Source organism: Sciurus carolinensis, chromosome 11 (genome assembly GCF_902686445.1).
Source record: "Sciurus carolinensis chromosome 11, mSciCar1.2, whole genome shotgun sequence".
NCBI lineage: Eukaryota > Metazoa > Chordata > Mammalia > Rodentia > Sciuridae > Sciurus > Sciurus carolinensis.
In genome coordinates this window covers 85,111,846-85,128,826 of record NC_062223.1, presented here as the reverse complement: position 1 = coordinate 85,128,826, position 16,981 = coordinate 85,111,846, and positions in this window count along the sequence as shown.

The window sequence follows — 16,981 nt, the reverse complement described above, 5'->3', positions numbered from 1 at the left end:
TCTAAGAAGTTGTTGCTTTCCCAAAGTTGCATGGCTAGTAAATAGTACAACTGGGATTAAATCTAGGTTAACTCTTTTAAAAACCAGAATGTTTCATTTTCTTTTCTTCCCTTTTTCTTTTTTCTTTTTCTTCCTACCTTTCTTTCCTTCTTTCTTTCTTTCTTTCTTTCTTTCTTTCTTTCTTTCTTTCTTTCTTTCTTTCTTTCTTTCTTTCTTTCTTTCTTTCTTTCTTTCTTTCTTTCTTTCTTTCTTTCTTTCTTTCTTTCTTTCTTTCTTTCTTTCTTTCTTTCTTTTTCAGTATCAGGGATTGAACCCAGGGCACTTAACCACTGAGCCACATCTCCAGCCCATTTTGTTTTTTGAGACAGTGTCTTAGGGCATTGCTAAATTGCTGAGACTGGTTTGGAACTTGATACTTCTGGATTTTTAAATATAATTTTAATTAAATTAAATCACACAGTGAACTATTGTTTTCAAAAATTGCTGGAAAAAACTCCTATAAATTGAATATAGCACAAAACGAGGGAAAAAAGACAGAACTGACACTTCTACTTAGTATAAGCTCATCAGTCACATTGTGAAGTTAAACATAATGATTATATAATAAAATCTGACAAGTTGACAAAAAATATCCAAAACTATTAAGAAGTTTTTCAGAAACAATAATTTATATTGACTAGTCACAAGGTACAGAAATCTAAGTATATATCTAAAAAGAACTACAACAAATAAAGAAGTATATTTTACCCTGAAATAAACTAATTTCAACTTCATTCTATTCCTTCAAATTTTGTATGCTTTTCATAATGCATATCGTGTACTAGTATAATAGTAAATATGTATGTATAACTTGTGAATATATATATATGTAAATATAGTACATAATCAAATTAAGTGCACTGATTTAGACAAAGCCTTTCACCAGTTGAGAGTTTTAACCTATGAACACAGTGGTGATTAGTACTGAATAATCATGCAGTCAGAATTACTAATATGATTAATATTAGGTTTAGTCCCAAAGCCTAAGGAAGTACAGAGGATTCTGATGCAGACAGATACCATTTAAATGTAACTCACACCATTTCACCTCAAGTAAACAACATGATCTGGTCCCTCTGGAGACAGTTTGTCTGTGATTATAATGCTAGATATAAAAGTCAGTCATATTGACTTAAGGAATCCTAGAAAGCTCTCGCTCTAATCCTTCTCTTTAAGTATGACTTGAGGAAAACCAGAAAGATTTCCCTTAACTCATCCACCAGCAAAAGCCCCTAACCCATTCCCACCTAAAGTCCCACTATGAGTACTGATTTCTGTGAAGGAGACTGCCCTCACTCTATCCCTGAGGGCTGACCTTTCCAGCTCTTTGCTCCCAAGCATCTGGGATAAACTTCAACATTTTGAATGTAGACATTTATTTTTAATCTGCCTACCTGCTGAATAACATGCTCCAGTGGGAATAAAGGCTACTTTATTCATAGACTTTGAAGCTAGTGCAGACTGTATGAGTTCTGACATGTTACTAAGTACCTCTCAGTCTGCAATCTCATCTATGAAGTGGGAAAATGCTTCTTAGAACTGTTGGGAGCACTAAATGAGACAATATATAGTTTAAAAATATTTAGCTCATTTTAGACATTTAATGAAATTTATTGCTACTTTTTTCATCCTCCCACACAATACTATCAATGCCTTTTTGAATTTATCTTAACTGAAAGAATGAGGAATAAATTTATTGTATCTATGCTCTCAGATCTCTTATAAAATTGGAATTTTCATTGAATAATAGCTAATGGTTTGAGAATGTTTTCTGTGTCAGGAATTGTGGTATATGCCTTCTACTCATTTTTTGTTTAATCCTCACAACAACCATTTGAAGTATAAGTACTGCTAAAATCCCAGTTTCACACATAAGAAAACTGAGGCCTAGTAACTATCTACAGTTAAATGCTGAAGCCAAGATTGGAATCCAGGACTTGAGGATTGTTGGAATCCAGGACTTGAGGATTGTTATACAGTAGAATGCTTAAAACTTAAATATCTAATTTTCAGCCCTGCTTAGAGTTGGTCCTGTGGTTTTTATTGCCAAACCCAGAACAAGCTGTATATATTTGGATTCAGAGCAAACACTGCCTAGGGCTTTTGCAAATAACTCATAGGGACCATCCTGTTCCCTCCCTCACGAGGCTGTGCCCTCTGAAAAGTAATGTACATAGCAGTGCCAGGAATCAGATCTTTTGAAGTATTCAGCCCCTGAAATCAACCTGCCTGGGCTTTGGCCCATCTGCCAGCTCTGAGTCAGCTGGTAGGCAAAAGAGCCAGAGGCTCAGATGTAATCAGTTCCTAAACAGGTTTATCCACACTACCTCCGCCTCCTTCAGCTATTGTATCTTTCCAAACTGATTTCACCACAGGAAACCTGTTTGTGAGGGAAGGTACCATCTCTCAAAAGTGGCACAGTGACTCCCTCTCAATGGCTCCCTCACTTATTACCAGTGACAGACAGGGATACTTACTTTATAAATTACAGTGATGGTAAATGATAATGACAGAAGATTTGGCAATTTAGTGGAATGGAGTACAGACTTTGGAGTCAGAATAGCCAGGGTTCAGAGTCTCAGTTTTGCAATATGTTGTGAAAATCATCTAAATTCTTTAAGTTTCGGTTTTCTTATTAACAAATTGAGGATGACAAGATTAACAGAATTTTACAGATTAAATGAGAAACATGAATGAAATGCTTGTAATGCCCTTGGAATAGTGCCTTTGCTTACAGTAAGCAAATGTTAGTCATAACTGTGTGGCCTGGGGCGAGTGAACTTCAAAGATTCTATCACTCTTCAACCAGAGAGTTTATGTGAAAATCAAAAAACCTCGGCACATATTGAATGCTCATAACATTAATCCATTTGATCAACAAAACTCCCTGTTACCTACATTTATTTATTTATTTATTTATTTGTTATTAGTGCATTATGGTCATACATAATAGTTGGACTCATTTGACATATTCATAAATGCATATAACATAATTTGCTCCATTTCAATCCCCAATACTTCCCTTTTCTCTCTCCTCCTCCCTCTCCCTAACTCTCTTCCTCTGCTCTATTAGTTCTACTTTAATAATAATAGTATACAACTTGAATTTCTTCCATCACAAGCCTAGATGTAGCCTAGGTGTACAAGCCTTACTGTCATGTACAAAAGGGAAAATGCTTTTGGAGATCAGGTAAGCAATCAAATAGCAGCTCTGGTTAGACTCTACTAGGCTTTGAAGATTCTGCAGCAAGACAAAGGCCAGAGAGGCAGGTAGAAAACAGTGCTACATAGCACTGTTTTTGTTTAACAAGTTTGACCCTCGAACTCCATGGAATAGTTCTCATATCATGTTTGGAAAAATTTAAAATACTTGTATTACATGCCCTTCTCCTCCACTGTGAAACAAGATTTTTGTCATCTTTCTTTACTCAGATAAGATTTTACAGATAAGGACACTGTCCTAAGAGAGTTCCAAGTGAATTTCTGAATAGGGAGTATTGGAAAAGGAAATAGGAATCATTCCATCTAGAAAGCTAGTAATATGTTACCCATGTGAGATAAACTTTGGGACAGATATTGATTTCTTTATCTGAAATACGGCATAATTTGCATTTCAAAAAACCTAAAAAAGATAAAGTACGTAATGGTGACATTTGGGTTATAGCACATATTCATGAATCTAAATCTATTGAGGATACAATTTCTACTCATAAAAGGAAAGCTGAACATGCCCATTAGTTAACAGTCAGGATGTGTGGTGCAATTTTCTCATTTGTAAGGGACCAATAAAACATGGCAACTCTGTACTACACTATACAGCACCATTAAGGAATGAACTAGGTTTCTAGACTGCATAGATGTCCACATATTTCCAAGGCTATGTCCTTAACCTGGAGTACATGAATGGATCCCAGAGCAGCTTCAAGCATTCTAAAATAATGGGTCTTATACAAATATAGATGTTCAGTGGTTAGGGCCAGGAGAGGATCTTGGCTGTTTCTTCCTGTGTGAGGTGGGGGAGGTAACATCCCAGACTACTCCATAGTTTTTATAAAATTCTTAGAGGTCCATGGACCCAAAACACTAACACTACTATAGGACATAAGAATAATCTTTATTCAACAAATATCCATCAAACGCTATGTAGTGGCATCATATTGTCTCTGCCCTCACGATGGAGAATGACATGAAAAATAAGTATTCTGAATAATTTTAATGATTTGTGGCCTAAAATTTTTCTTTAAACAGTTTTTACTTTTTGTTATCAAGACAAGCAGGCTCGCCTTGTGAAGTCTCTCTGCCTTTTCATCTCAATGACCTAAGAAGATTCCTTCTATAAAGCACCTAGCACATGGAGGGTCCTCAAATGTTAGCTCCTTTAGATTCACTTATCAGTTTAATGACACATGTATATTCCATCCTTCCCTTATCTATCTTAATGACGCATATGTATTCCATCTTTCCCTTTCTTGTATTATTAATTGAAATGAGATCTGTTGGAATGTGACCCAAGTGGAAGTAGAAGGTATGGTGCAACTTTCCCCATATTTTTATGCTCATAAAGTATGGCAGCGCTGTCCCGACCCGCGGGACATCAACGCAGGGCGGCAAACCTAAGAGAGAAGGAATGAAGGGACAAGAGACACAGGGAGTGACAGCAAGACAGGAATTCTGATCAAGCTGCAAATTTTATTGTTCTCAAGGGTATTTATGCTGAGGGAATGAGGGGTATGATGAGACACAGGCTGGTTGGCTGTGTTTTTCTTTTGGGCTCCTGATAAGGTGCAAGTTCACGCAGGCGGGAAGGTGAAATCCCGGAAGAGAAGCGGGGGCGGGCCATAGGCAAAACTATCAGCTGGGAGTGGGGAGGGGGCGCGTTCCGGGAATCCGTCAGCCTTCAGCTGCAGGGTGCCTGAGTCAGCTGCAGGGTGTTTGTGCAGGGGAGGCAACCGCAAAATGCTCCCTGGGCTGCTGCTTATCATAAAGGTCAGAACGTCCTCAGAATGAGAACTTCTTCTTGGTCCCTGACACAGCGCTATAGAAGTCTTTCAATAATATAGTTAAATGCCAAAGGTTCTGGCACATATGGCACTGAGTGAATAGTGGCTCATAAAAATAAACAACAAAACATCAAAGTAGAAGAATAACAGTTTCAGACCCAAAGGAATTGAGACCAGAAGGAACATTGGCAAGTTTAACAGGTTATATGGAACCTTAGAGTACATTCTATTAATGAGAAGACTGAGAGTTACATTCATTCAAAACCAATTCAGATCAGAATTAACTCTGCTAAGCAGCTTCTGATATCAAACTGCATTCAACTTGAATAAATCATACTGCATGCTAGAATTTGGTTTATGATATCTATAGATGTGTCTCTTCAGTTAAAATTAGAGGACAAAAATATTAGAGAAGAAACTACACGCGTATATAAGGGTTTTGTGTCTAGTTGGAGAACACTGAAATGGACCTTAGAATATATTTAGTTCATCTGCTCCATATCTTTTTTTCTTTTTCTCATTAATTCTTTCAAAAACAAGTAATTTTAAAAAAATATATAAATAAAGTTTTTAAAGTGTGGGGGGAAAAGAATATACTTAGTTCAAACTTAATATCTTAGAGATAATGAAATTGGGGCCCAGAAATTTATTCTCAAGAATAAGTTATTGGCAGAATCAGTACTAGAATTCCAGGACTATTCCTTCAGATTAAAAAATGAATTTTTATATGAAGGTTATGGCTCTTCAGGACTCATTAGTGTCCCCTGTATCTTTCTTGATTGCCCCCTTCTATTACTCAAAACATACCACCCTTATCTATACTTCCATGCACACTGCTCCACAGTTAGGCCCTAATCACCTCCACTAACCCTTGAATCCCATCCTATATCTAACCTAATGCATACTTCCTTCACCTTTTCTTGGTCTTAAATCTTTTCAATATTTTAAATCATAAAATTGCTAATGACTAATAATGGTGTAATGATTTACCTTTTCTTCATATATGTTTCCATAGAAGCTTATTAGAAAAGATACTGTCTAAACCCCCAAAGATAAACTTTTTGACATGGAACATTCAAACATTATTTTTGGAAAAAAAGTCATTTTAGCCTGGAAAATTATAAATGGGGTGGCACAAGAGAATTGTCTGGGGGCAATGGATCTGTTCTGTGTCTTGATTATGGTGATGGTTATCTGACCCTGTATTTGTTAAAACTTAGAATTATACACCTGAAAAGAGAGAACTTACTGTATGTACACTTATAGATTAACTAAAAAATTTAAAAAGAGGGAAAAAATGCAATTTCATGGTCTATTGATGCTCCTTAGTCTTCCTGACAGCAGAAACTAGACTTTTAAATGCAATACTAGGCAGGTTTATTGAGGAACTGTGTTTGGAAATTACTTTTTAGTTCTCTTAAAACAGAAAATCCCCTATCCTACTCAAGATTAGGGTTGGCATTGATTAGGGCAAATGAAAATGGGACCTTTATGCAGTTTGTAAAAATAAAAATAAATAAATAAATAAATAAGACAATTAGAGAAGGTAGGTGAGAATTAAGACAAATTGGAATCATTTGACATCTAGAAAGGGTAAAGTCAAAAAAGCTCCAAACAAAAACAAAAAACTGGATTGGATGAGTGATTAGTTTCCAAGTTTAAAAGATTTTACTTCAGAACTCCAAGAGAAAATCATCCTGCTTGAGAATTTACTTGGGATCAAATCCCCCCTTCCAATGCATTGTTGGTGGTCATTTCATTTCTACACAGCTCGTACTCAATGTTTTCATACAACACTCATGCCAACATACCCATTTGACTCATTTAATTGTTACTGAATGATTACTAAATCTAAAATGAATAGTTCTGTCATTTGGGGTTGTGATTGTGGCTCAGTGGTAGAGTACTTGCCTAGCATGCATGAGGCACTAGGTTCGATCCTGAGTACCACATAAAAATAAAAAGTTATTGTGTCCATCTACAACTAAAAAAATTAAAAAAAATAGTTGTCATTTTATTGCCATTATAACCTTTATATTACACTGCAATATTTTGGACTTGCATATCTATTTTTCTACCTTTCCCCATAAGACTGTCAAATGGACACATTTGTGTTTATCTTCATATCCCCAGAATCTACCTAGTATATTATCTGACACCTAGTGGATACCCAGAGAATATTTGCTGAAGAAACAAAAGCCGTTTTTTTTTTTTGTTTGTTTGTTTTTTGCGGTGCTGGGGATCGAACTCAGGGCCTTGTGCTTGTGAGGTAAGCACTCTACCAGCTGAGCTATCTCCCCAACTCCAAAAGCCCTGTTTTAAGCACAGAAGAAAATGTGAAAATAAGTATATTATAGCTCCTGCTCTCAAAGGAGCCTGTGACGTAGTGGTCATATACTGTCATTATAGTAACTAGAGTACAGGCATAGGTAAGTTAATTGGAGGACAGAGGAAGGGAAAGATTGAGCAGTCTGATGTGGAACCCAGTTGTCTTAATGTCTTACTAGGGTCATGTGAACTGCATGATGATTGGAAGTTAAAAAAGAATATTTGGAATTGAAATTGTTCTTTAAAGTCTGTGATATATTGTCACTGTATATGCTTTTAAACACCATATGGCCTAGATGACTGTTCTGGAAAGAAAATAGCTATAGGTCAACAATCTCTATTCCAAAACCCTTAGGACCAGTGTAATCCAGAATTCATGAGTCCTTGGAGTTTAGAATGGCAATGAGGTCCACACACTGTATCATGAAATGTACCCAGAAGGATCTGTGCAACATACTGTGATCAGCATTTCTGCTGGGGAGTGAATGAATGCTCACACGGGTTGAGTAAAGCCTGCAGATTCCTTCCTATCATTTCAGATCAGACCAGGTTTTACATTCCAGGTACCTAATTTCCTCATCTGTAAAATCAAGTTGTATTTTTCTTCAGGCTATGTGTTGACCAACACAAGTGTTTCTGAGTCAGAACCAAAACAATCTAAATCATGCACTAATTTAGAGATAATGGTCTCGTGCTCCTGAGGCAGATCAGATGGGCTAGAAATCACTCTTCACTTCCATAAGCATTTTCTCAGTCCAAACAATGATGCTTTCGTATAAACTGTTTTACTTCCTTCTAAACAAGCTATGTGAAAACATATTTATTCAGGGGAGGGCTTACAAAACCTGAATAGTGTAAATTACCAACATAAACCCCAGAAATCTTGCTTTTTTTTTTTTTTTTTTTTGTACTGAGGATTGAACCCAGGGGCATTCTACCACTGAGCTATATCCCTAGTCCTTTTTATATTTTATTTTGAGAAAGGGTCTCATTAGGTTGCTGAGGCTGACCTCCAACTTGCCATCCTCTCAGGCTCCTCAGTTCCAGGGATTATAGGTGTGTGCCACCACACCCAGTTTTGAACTGTTTATCTTAGAGCATAGACTAGAAAGAGCTGTTATTTACACTATGAATGCATATTGCAGCATGCATTTCATATAAAGTTTTTAGAATCTTATGCATTTTAAATTTAAAAAGCTTTAAAAGATATTTAAAGTAGTTACAAAACATTTGTCACCGGGTCTTAGTTTTGTAATGGTTGTTGCATCTCTTTGGGAAACATGAAAAAAAAAAAAAAAAAAAAAAAAAAAAGACCACATTTGCAGTCATGGCTAGGTGATAACTTTATTTTGTGTAAATAAAATACTTAGGTAAAAAATGCTGTTTTTTTGGCTGGGTATGGTGGTGCATGCCTGTGATGCCAGTGGCTCATGAGACTGAGGCAGGAGGATCACAATTTCGAGGCCAGCCTTAGCAATTTAGCAAGATCCTGTCTCAAAGTAAATAATAAAAATGAACAGGATGTGGTTCAGGGATTAAGCACGCTTTAGCTCAATCTCCAGGATAGGGTGGGAGTGGGGGTGATGCTGTTTTTGCCAGATGTGGTGGTGCACACCTGTAATCCCAGTGGCTCAGGAGATTGAGGCAGGAAGATCACAAGTTCCAAGTCAGTTTCAGCAATTTAATGAGGCTCCAAGAAACAGTGAGGATCCATTAAAAAAAAAGGTGTGGGGGGGTAGGGGCCTCAGTGGTTAAGTGCCTCTGGTTCAATTCCTGGTACAAAAACAGAACAAAACAAAAACTGTCTTATATTTCCTTTAAAGGAAAGATACTAGTAGCATGTTCCTGTGTAATGCTGAACAAACCTAGGTTCTATACTAAATGCCTTTTGCTTGTTAACAAAGTAACAGTGGACAGATTTGTGCTTTAATTTTAAAATGGAGGAAATTCCTACCCTAAAGTAACTAAAAATCGTAGATAAACAATACTATGGTAATTATTGGCTGCTGAGAAAATAAAATTTGTCCTTATTCACTTATTGAATGCCTACTAAATTATAAGAGGCATTTTAAATTTTCATAGTTGGAGATAGATTAATGCTAAACTGAGCAGAGCTCAGAGAGATACCCTAGAAATCGGGAAGGATAAATTACTTGGGTGCTATGGCACTCTCCTAGGCTTTTGGATACATCAGACACAAGAAAAAACACAAATATTTTTCTCCAAGAACTTACACATTAGTGGATCTTTTGAGGATGGTATATCCTTACTCTTTAATTCTGTCTGCAATGGATTACAAACAACCCCTCTATTTCATTAATTGAGCAAAAGGGTATATAACACCTACTATAGCATTCCATTTTTCATGTTCTCTAAAATCACTGTTATTCACTCATTCTGTTATTAAGCTCTTACTATGTGCCAAGTGCAGTGGACACAGATAAGCCTGGATTCTAAACCCACACTTTCAGACATAGCAAAGCAGCTGCATTCCCCTTTCCAAGAAACAAAGAGATAATTTAGCATCTTCTAAAAACATCTTAGTCTTCAACATGAGACAGTAAGAACTTCCTTAAATTCACTTTATGATTTTAATTTTGAATTATACAGGTTAAGGCACCACAAGTTTTCAGTGCTAAGATCTCTTAACATCTTAATTGGGCCTTGGAGATAGCTGTGAAAAAAAGTCAATGCAAATTTTTTTTTTTTTTTTTGATACCAGGGATTGAACCCAGGGGTGCTTGAGCACTGAGCCACATCCCCAGGTCTTTTTGTTAATTTAAAACTTTGAGACTGGATCTCATTGAGTTAAGACCTGGCTAAATTGGCAAGGCAGCTTTGAACTTGAAATCCTTCTATCAGAGACTCTCAAGCCACTGGGATTATAGGTGTGTGCCACCATGCCCAACCTTTTTGAACTTACAGGAGGGAAAGTTATAATTCTATTTACAATAATTTCTAGTAAAATTTGAATGTAGGCAATTTATAGTAGTGTAATTTTGTCACAATTGCACTGATTATTTTCATATCATTGTGATTGTTAGAACTTGAACTGTGCTCACCACTATCAAAATTAGTTGAGCCAGTGCTAGATTTTAATTAAGGAGTTAATAAAGCATATATTTATTTTTGATAACTATTTCGATATTACTGGTTCCATTTGTAATCTAACAGTTATTTTCTGCATTTAAAAACTATTTTTTTTGTGTTGCTAGGGATTAAACTCGGCCTCACACTTGCAAGCATTCTACCTCTGAGCTATATCCTCAGCCCAAGAACTTTGTTTTAAAAATATCCAGAGGGGCTGCGGAGATAGCTCAGTTGCTAGAGTGCTTGCCTTGTAAGTACAAGGCCCTGAGTTCGATCCCCAGCACCCCCCCAAAAAAAAAACAAAACCCAGATTTCACTAGATTGGCAGAGGTCTAAGACACTAAAAAGGTTAAGACTAATGTTCTCTTTAAATATTTTTGATGTTGATGGACCTTTATTTTTTATATGTGGTGCTGAGAATCAAACTCTGCCTCACACATGCTAGGCAAGTGCCCTACCATGAGCCACAACTCCAGCTTCAAGCCTAATGTTTTAGAGGGCCACATCATCTTTGTACTTCCAGGGTCTTAAATACTTGGTACTTAGCTACAGAATCAAACAAATTTAGAACTGGTTGAAACTGTGCTCCCAAAATATTGATACTTTGGAAGTCTATAATAGAGTACGGCAGGGCTGCTTCTTATTCAAAAAAATTTTAATGCTTTAGATGAAGCATGCAATCAACCATAAATTTATAATTTCCCTAAAAGAACATCATTTTATACCTTTCTGTACACTCATAATGTTGGACTATTCTTCATGGAATGTTTGTGTATTTGGAAACATTTAAAATTTTTGCACTTATATCTTGGCATTGCAGGAAGGATAAGAGGTACTGGAGCACAATAAAAATACGAGTGAATTAGGAACACACAATGGTGCCTATATTTAGATGTCTAACTTTGGCAAGCTTTTATCTTGGAGTTTTCAAGTAAAATTAGGAAATGAGTTAGAAGAATCACCTGGTAAGATTATTAAAAATGCAGATTCCCATACCTCCCTCTCAGATATCTAAGCAGCATATGTAAGTTGGAAGAACAAAATCTACATTTTAAGCATGTATCCCAGGAGATTCTAATGCTGTAAGCCTGTAGATCATGATATAGACCATGATAGAAAACTATATATTTGGTATTCTACTAACTACCATATTTTAAAGTTAAAGAAGTTGATTCAAAAAGTTAATTTGCATAAGATGACACCACAATTGCTAACTATTTGAGTAGGGAGAACCCAGGCTTGACTCTAAAGCAGTTCTTCTCATTTAGCTGTGTTTGTGAACTTCTAACATTCTTCAAGTAGGTCACAGAGCTTGAATTCACTTTAGGCATCTGCAGATCAAATCCTGAAAATGGTTATATTACTCAGGCAATACTTACCTTATCTCAGTCTTTAAATTGTATAATCCTTCAGTTAAATCACATTTATATACATATATACACTTCATAAAACATAAAGCGTAATCTCTGAAGCAAGGCATTTTGGCTGACAGTTAAAACTGAGGGGACACTGCTTTATAGCACCGAAGGCAGAGAAAATTAGTGTCATGATGAAAAAAGAATTTATAAAAAATATATTCCCAGTGAAGTCTTATGAAAAGTTATTGTCTCAAATAGAAGGGTCTCACATGTGACAAAGGTTCATTTATTCAACAGCAACCTAGTGAAGTTTTATTCCCACTTACAGATGATTAAGGAATAAAGAACTTGCTGAAAGTCAACAGTGACAGAAATATCATTTCAATTCAGGCCAACTGGCTCTGCTATGTTCTAAGGTACTGTACCATACAGCCTTTGAGAATTAAGCATTTCTCATTTCCTTAGTTCTCAGAAAGCTCAGTGAAGTAGGCATATATTCTGCTTATAGGATTTAAAGTCTAAGAATGAATATGCTCAAGTCATATAATATTGAGATTCAAATACTACCTATTGCTAAAGCCCACATCCAATGACTAAACCAACTTTCCATGACCACATGGGGGATGATCTTAGGGTTTATCCATTATAATGTGTAATAGTAGAAAAAATACAGTATGATATAGGCAGTAGTTCTATTTCGACCTGAACTGGTACATATTTAATAACATGTCTCCGCCAGTATTATCAGAGGAACTATTTTCCAGTTATCTATAAACACATTCCCAGGCTTTATAAACTGTTAAACATTTTAAGTGAACTGTACTATAGCTCTTGAGATATACTCTAAAAATTAAGGGTTACTGCAGGCTACAGTGGACCATACGAAACTTTTAGGCTTCTACTTAGATTCAGAAAAATCTTTATAAAGTTTATCTCAAATTACTGAGAAGGTATTAAGTTAATAATCAACATTAACAACCAATTACCCGGGCTGGGGAGATAGCTCAGTCGGTAGAGTGCTTGCCTTGCAAGCACAAGGCCCTAGGTTTGAACCACAAAAAAAAAAAAAAAAACCCAAAAAACAAACAAAAAAACAACCCACCAAAACTAATTACCATAAAATCAACTTAGGAATAGTGGCACTAAATAGTTCTCTAAATCTGGGTATGTTTAGGCACATGGCAACAAGCAGTTACATTTATTATTTTCATGCCTTTTCCTCCCTCTGAACAGTTGAAATGGTAGACTGCTGGATTCAGTCTTACGTTTGCAGGAATACTAGCCTGGACAGTTAGGTTTTAGCTTAAATTTTTGAGATCCTGTAATTCACTCTGGATGTATGAGACCTTGCAGTGTTCGTTATAGTTCAAAATGCCTTATTTTACAGCAGAGAGCAATTCTACTGGCAAACATTTTGTCATTTCAAACCTCCAGGGTATTCCTTCTAGTGTGTATCTCACGAGAAATCACTTTGAACACACTGGGTTACACTGTCAGGATCTGATAATAAGCAATTCTTTAAAACATTTAAAAAATTATACTGAACTTGTCTAAGTTGCTCCTTTCTTTTGCTGACTTCTGTTTATTCTATCAGTTAAATCTCTAAAGAAAGAAATGGGGTGAGACTGCCTTCAATTAATAGGAAAGTTAATTCTTAATTATGTTAGAATTGATTCCCTACTTTTTGTGGAGAGCTGTTACCTTGTCAGTTGCTTTTCTCCTTATGAACTTTTATTAGAACAATATGCATTTTTCTTCACCTATATTAGATATCTACTCCTCTAGGTAATAGGATAAGTGTAGCTGAGCCAGGCATGACAAAGCACTTGCCTGTAATCCCAGTGGCTCAGGAAGCTGAGGCAGGAGGATCAGGAGTAGGGTAATTTAGTGAGGCCCTGTCTAAATAAAATAGAGAAAGGGCTGAGGATATGGCTTAGTGATTAAGCACCTCTGGGTTTCAAGTCTAACTTCCTAGTTCAACTGAACACCAACTATTTTCTCCAATAGTGGTTATGAAGACCCCAGAAGAAAAACAATTTTAGAAAAGACACCCAAACATGAACACTGAATAGAGAAGTCCATGGACTGAAAGGCAAGAAAGACATATGTCCAACATTAAAGATGTGCAGAGTAAACAGAGCTGAAATGGAGATTCTCTTGTATATAGACTGTCAAATGTAAACAAGTAAAAGTTGCGCAATTGTTAGTATTGCATCTAACAGTATGTGACCAGTGACCATACCTTACATATATGGAACATGCTGTTTACAGTATTGCAGTTAAAATGCAAGTAATATGTCAAATTACCTGCAACAATATCCTTAAGGCAAAAACAAAATCTTTAACTTTTACTTCAGCATGTTAAAAAAACACTTGCTATTTCTTGTTTGTGGTAATGGCTGCGAAACTCTGTGAACAAACTAACACCACTGTACTGCACATATTAAATAGCTGGACAGACAGCAATTTCACCTCAAGAAAGCTGTTTATAAAAAATTTTAAGCTACAACTAAGAGGATTAAAAGCAAGTTCAGAGAGCAACTTCAAAGAATTGCTAACAATCTGATTTATGACCATGTACCTAATTGCTTGCAGTTGAGCATCTTTGCATTTTGAATTTCCTAAAATGGTTGTTCATAAACATACTTAAATTGCTAACTTCAACTGTATATATTCTTGCAAAGAAATGTTTTCTGGTGTTCCCTTAATTATCTATATTTGTTACAAACTGAGAACTGAAATCATAGGATAAAGACAGCTCACCTTTCTAGTTAATCAGTAACTATGGATATGTAGATCTCAAGTCTTGGCATTGGAACATTTATCTTCAGTGGTACATTAAACTCAGCAGCTGAATGTTATCAATCCATTATATACACAATGGATGGGTTACCAAGAGTAGAAAACATACTTTTTCTTAATATTATTGATTCAAAAGTTAAAAAAAAAATTGTTGGGTATGGTGGTCTATTCCTCTAAGTTTCAACAACTTAGATTGAGGTAAGAGAACTACAGATTCAAGGTCAGCCTGGGCAATTTAGTGAGGCCCTGCCTCAAAATAAAAAATTTAAGAAAGGGATAGGGATGAAGCTCAGTGGTAAAGCACCTCAGGTTCAATCCCCCATACCAAGGGAGCAAATTCTTTCTTACTATTCAGAATTAAAGATCTTCCCTAGAGAAACTCCAATTGCTAAACTCAAATTGCAGGTTTATCTGTATCTACCTATGGAAACACAGACTGAAAACATTTATCTATGGTGAGGTCTGAAAAGACATTTTTCTAATGTTTTTCTTTTCTCTATGTTTGCTTATTGTCTCGATTATTATTTCACAATCCCACAGTGCTGGGGACTCGAACCCGAGTCTCAAGTATGCAAGGCAGGCACTCTACCAGATGGGCTATATGGCCTGCAATTGTCTCGATTATTGGATTAAGTTTTAATATAATTGTTAGACCTATATCACCTTTGGGTTATTAGCACTTCATTTCTGGATTGGTAAGAAAATTGCTTTTATTTTAGAAAAGAAACAGATGGGTAGGCATCATAACAGACAGCAGGTGTTCCAAACTTCATAGGTCAGATATGAAAAGGATTATTTCAGAACTGTGTAGGGTATGAAATAATTCTAATTAAAAAAAAATAAATTTAGGCATCCTTACTATTGTTTTAGGGAATTAACTACTAATTCTCAGTAAAGATAGGGCCTGATTTTCATAATCAACTGTGGGGATTGTTCAAACTGTCCAGGTACACTGGTAAAATCATTATGTAACTTTCTTATAGTTCAGCCATTCCAGGCATAATCATAATTGTGTAGTTACACAACTCAGCAATGGACACACATTTCTTATGCTATGGGCTGAAAGATTGTGCCCTATATTATCATTATATAATAGGAAGAAATGGAGCTATATTTTAATGTGAACTTGTCATACAAATTTCCCTTATGCTAAAAGAATACCTTTGAAGATAATCCTTATCTTTGGTGTCCAAAGTATTTTTTAATAACTTAAAATCCACAATAAACTTTACCATGTTCTGAATTTCTGCTAAATGCTTTATAGATTATTTCACTGAATAACGTTTAATGTTTTTTTCAGTTGTGGATGGACCTTTATTTATTTATATGTGGTACTGAGACTTGAACCCAGTGCCTTATACATGCTAGGTAAGCATTCTACCACTTAGCTACAATGCCAGTCCTATATCACTGAACTTTACCAACACTCCTAGAAGTTTACTATTATCATCAAGGCTTAGAATGTTATAAATTTTTGTGATAAAAGCAAATCATTCAAAATGAACTTCAAACTAAAACAGTAGGGATTCAGGCTAATGGTGTTAATTATTCTCAAAAACACTAATAAATGTCTACATATAATATCTCCAAATGGACCTCCCTCCTCTAAAGATGACCTCAAGTTTTTGTTTGAAGTTTGAGATTGATTTAATAATTTCTTAGGTCTTATCTTATTCTTCAGCAAATACAGATGAAAAAATGTAATAGGACTTTGAATGTGAAGATGGTAAACAAATTCAATGAACCAAAAAATTTGTAGAAGTCAAGCACAGTGGCACATGCTATAGTTCCAGTGATTCTAGGAGGCAGAAGTAGTGGGAGGATGGCTTGGCTGGAACCAGAAATTCCAGGTCAGCCTGGAACATAACAAGACCCAATCACAACAAAATAAACCTAAAATATAAACATTTCTTGTATATTACTATTTTAAAAATTGTCTGAGATTCCAACATTAAAATCAAATATAGGGCTGTGGTTGTGGCTCAGTGATCAAGCATGTGCCTAGTATGTGTGAGGCACTGGGTTCAATTCTCAGCACCACATATAAATAAATAAAATAAAGGTCTATCAACTTCTAAAAATAATATTTAAAAAAAATAGAAATCAAATATATACTGAAATGAATTATACAAGGCATTAAAACTCCAGAGCATCATAGGGAAAAAACAAACCTGGAGCTAAGCACGACAGCACTAAAGACACTTAACAGGTGAGGACACTTTACTGGATTTCAGCTTTAGCTCTGCCTCTTACCACTAGTGTGCAGTGTGATCACTAGTAATTTTTAAATTTACTGAGTCCATTTCCTCTTCTGTGGTACATGTATGAGATGATCTAATTCATGTAAGATTTCTCAGTTCTAAA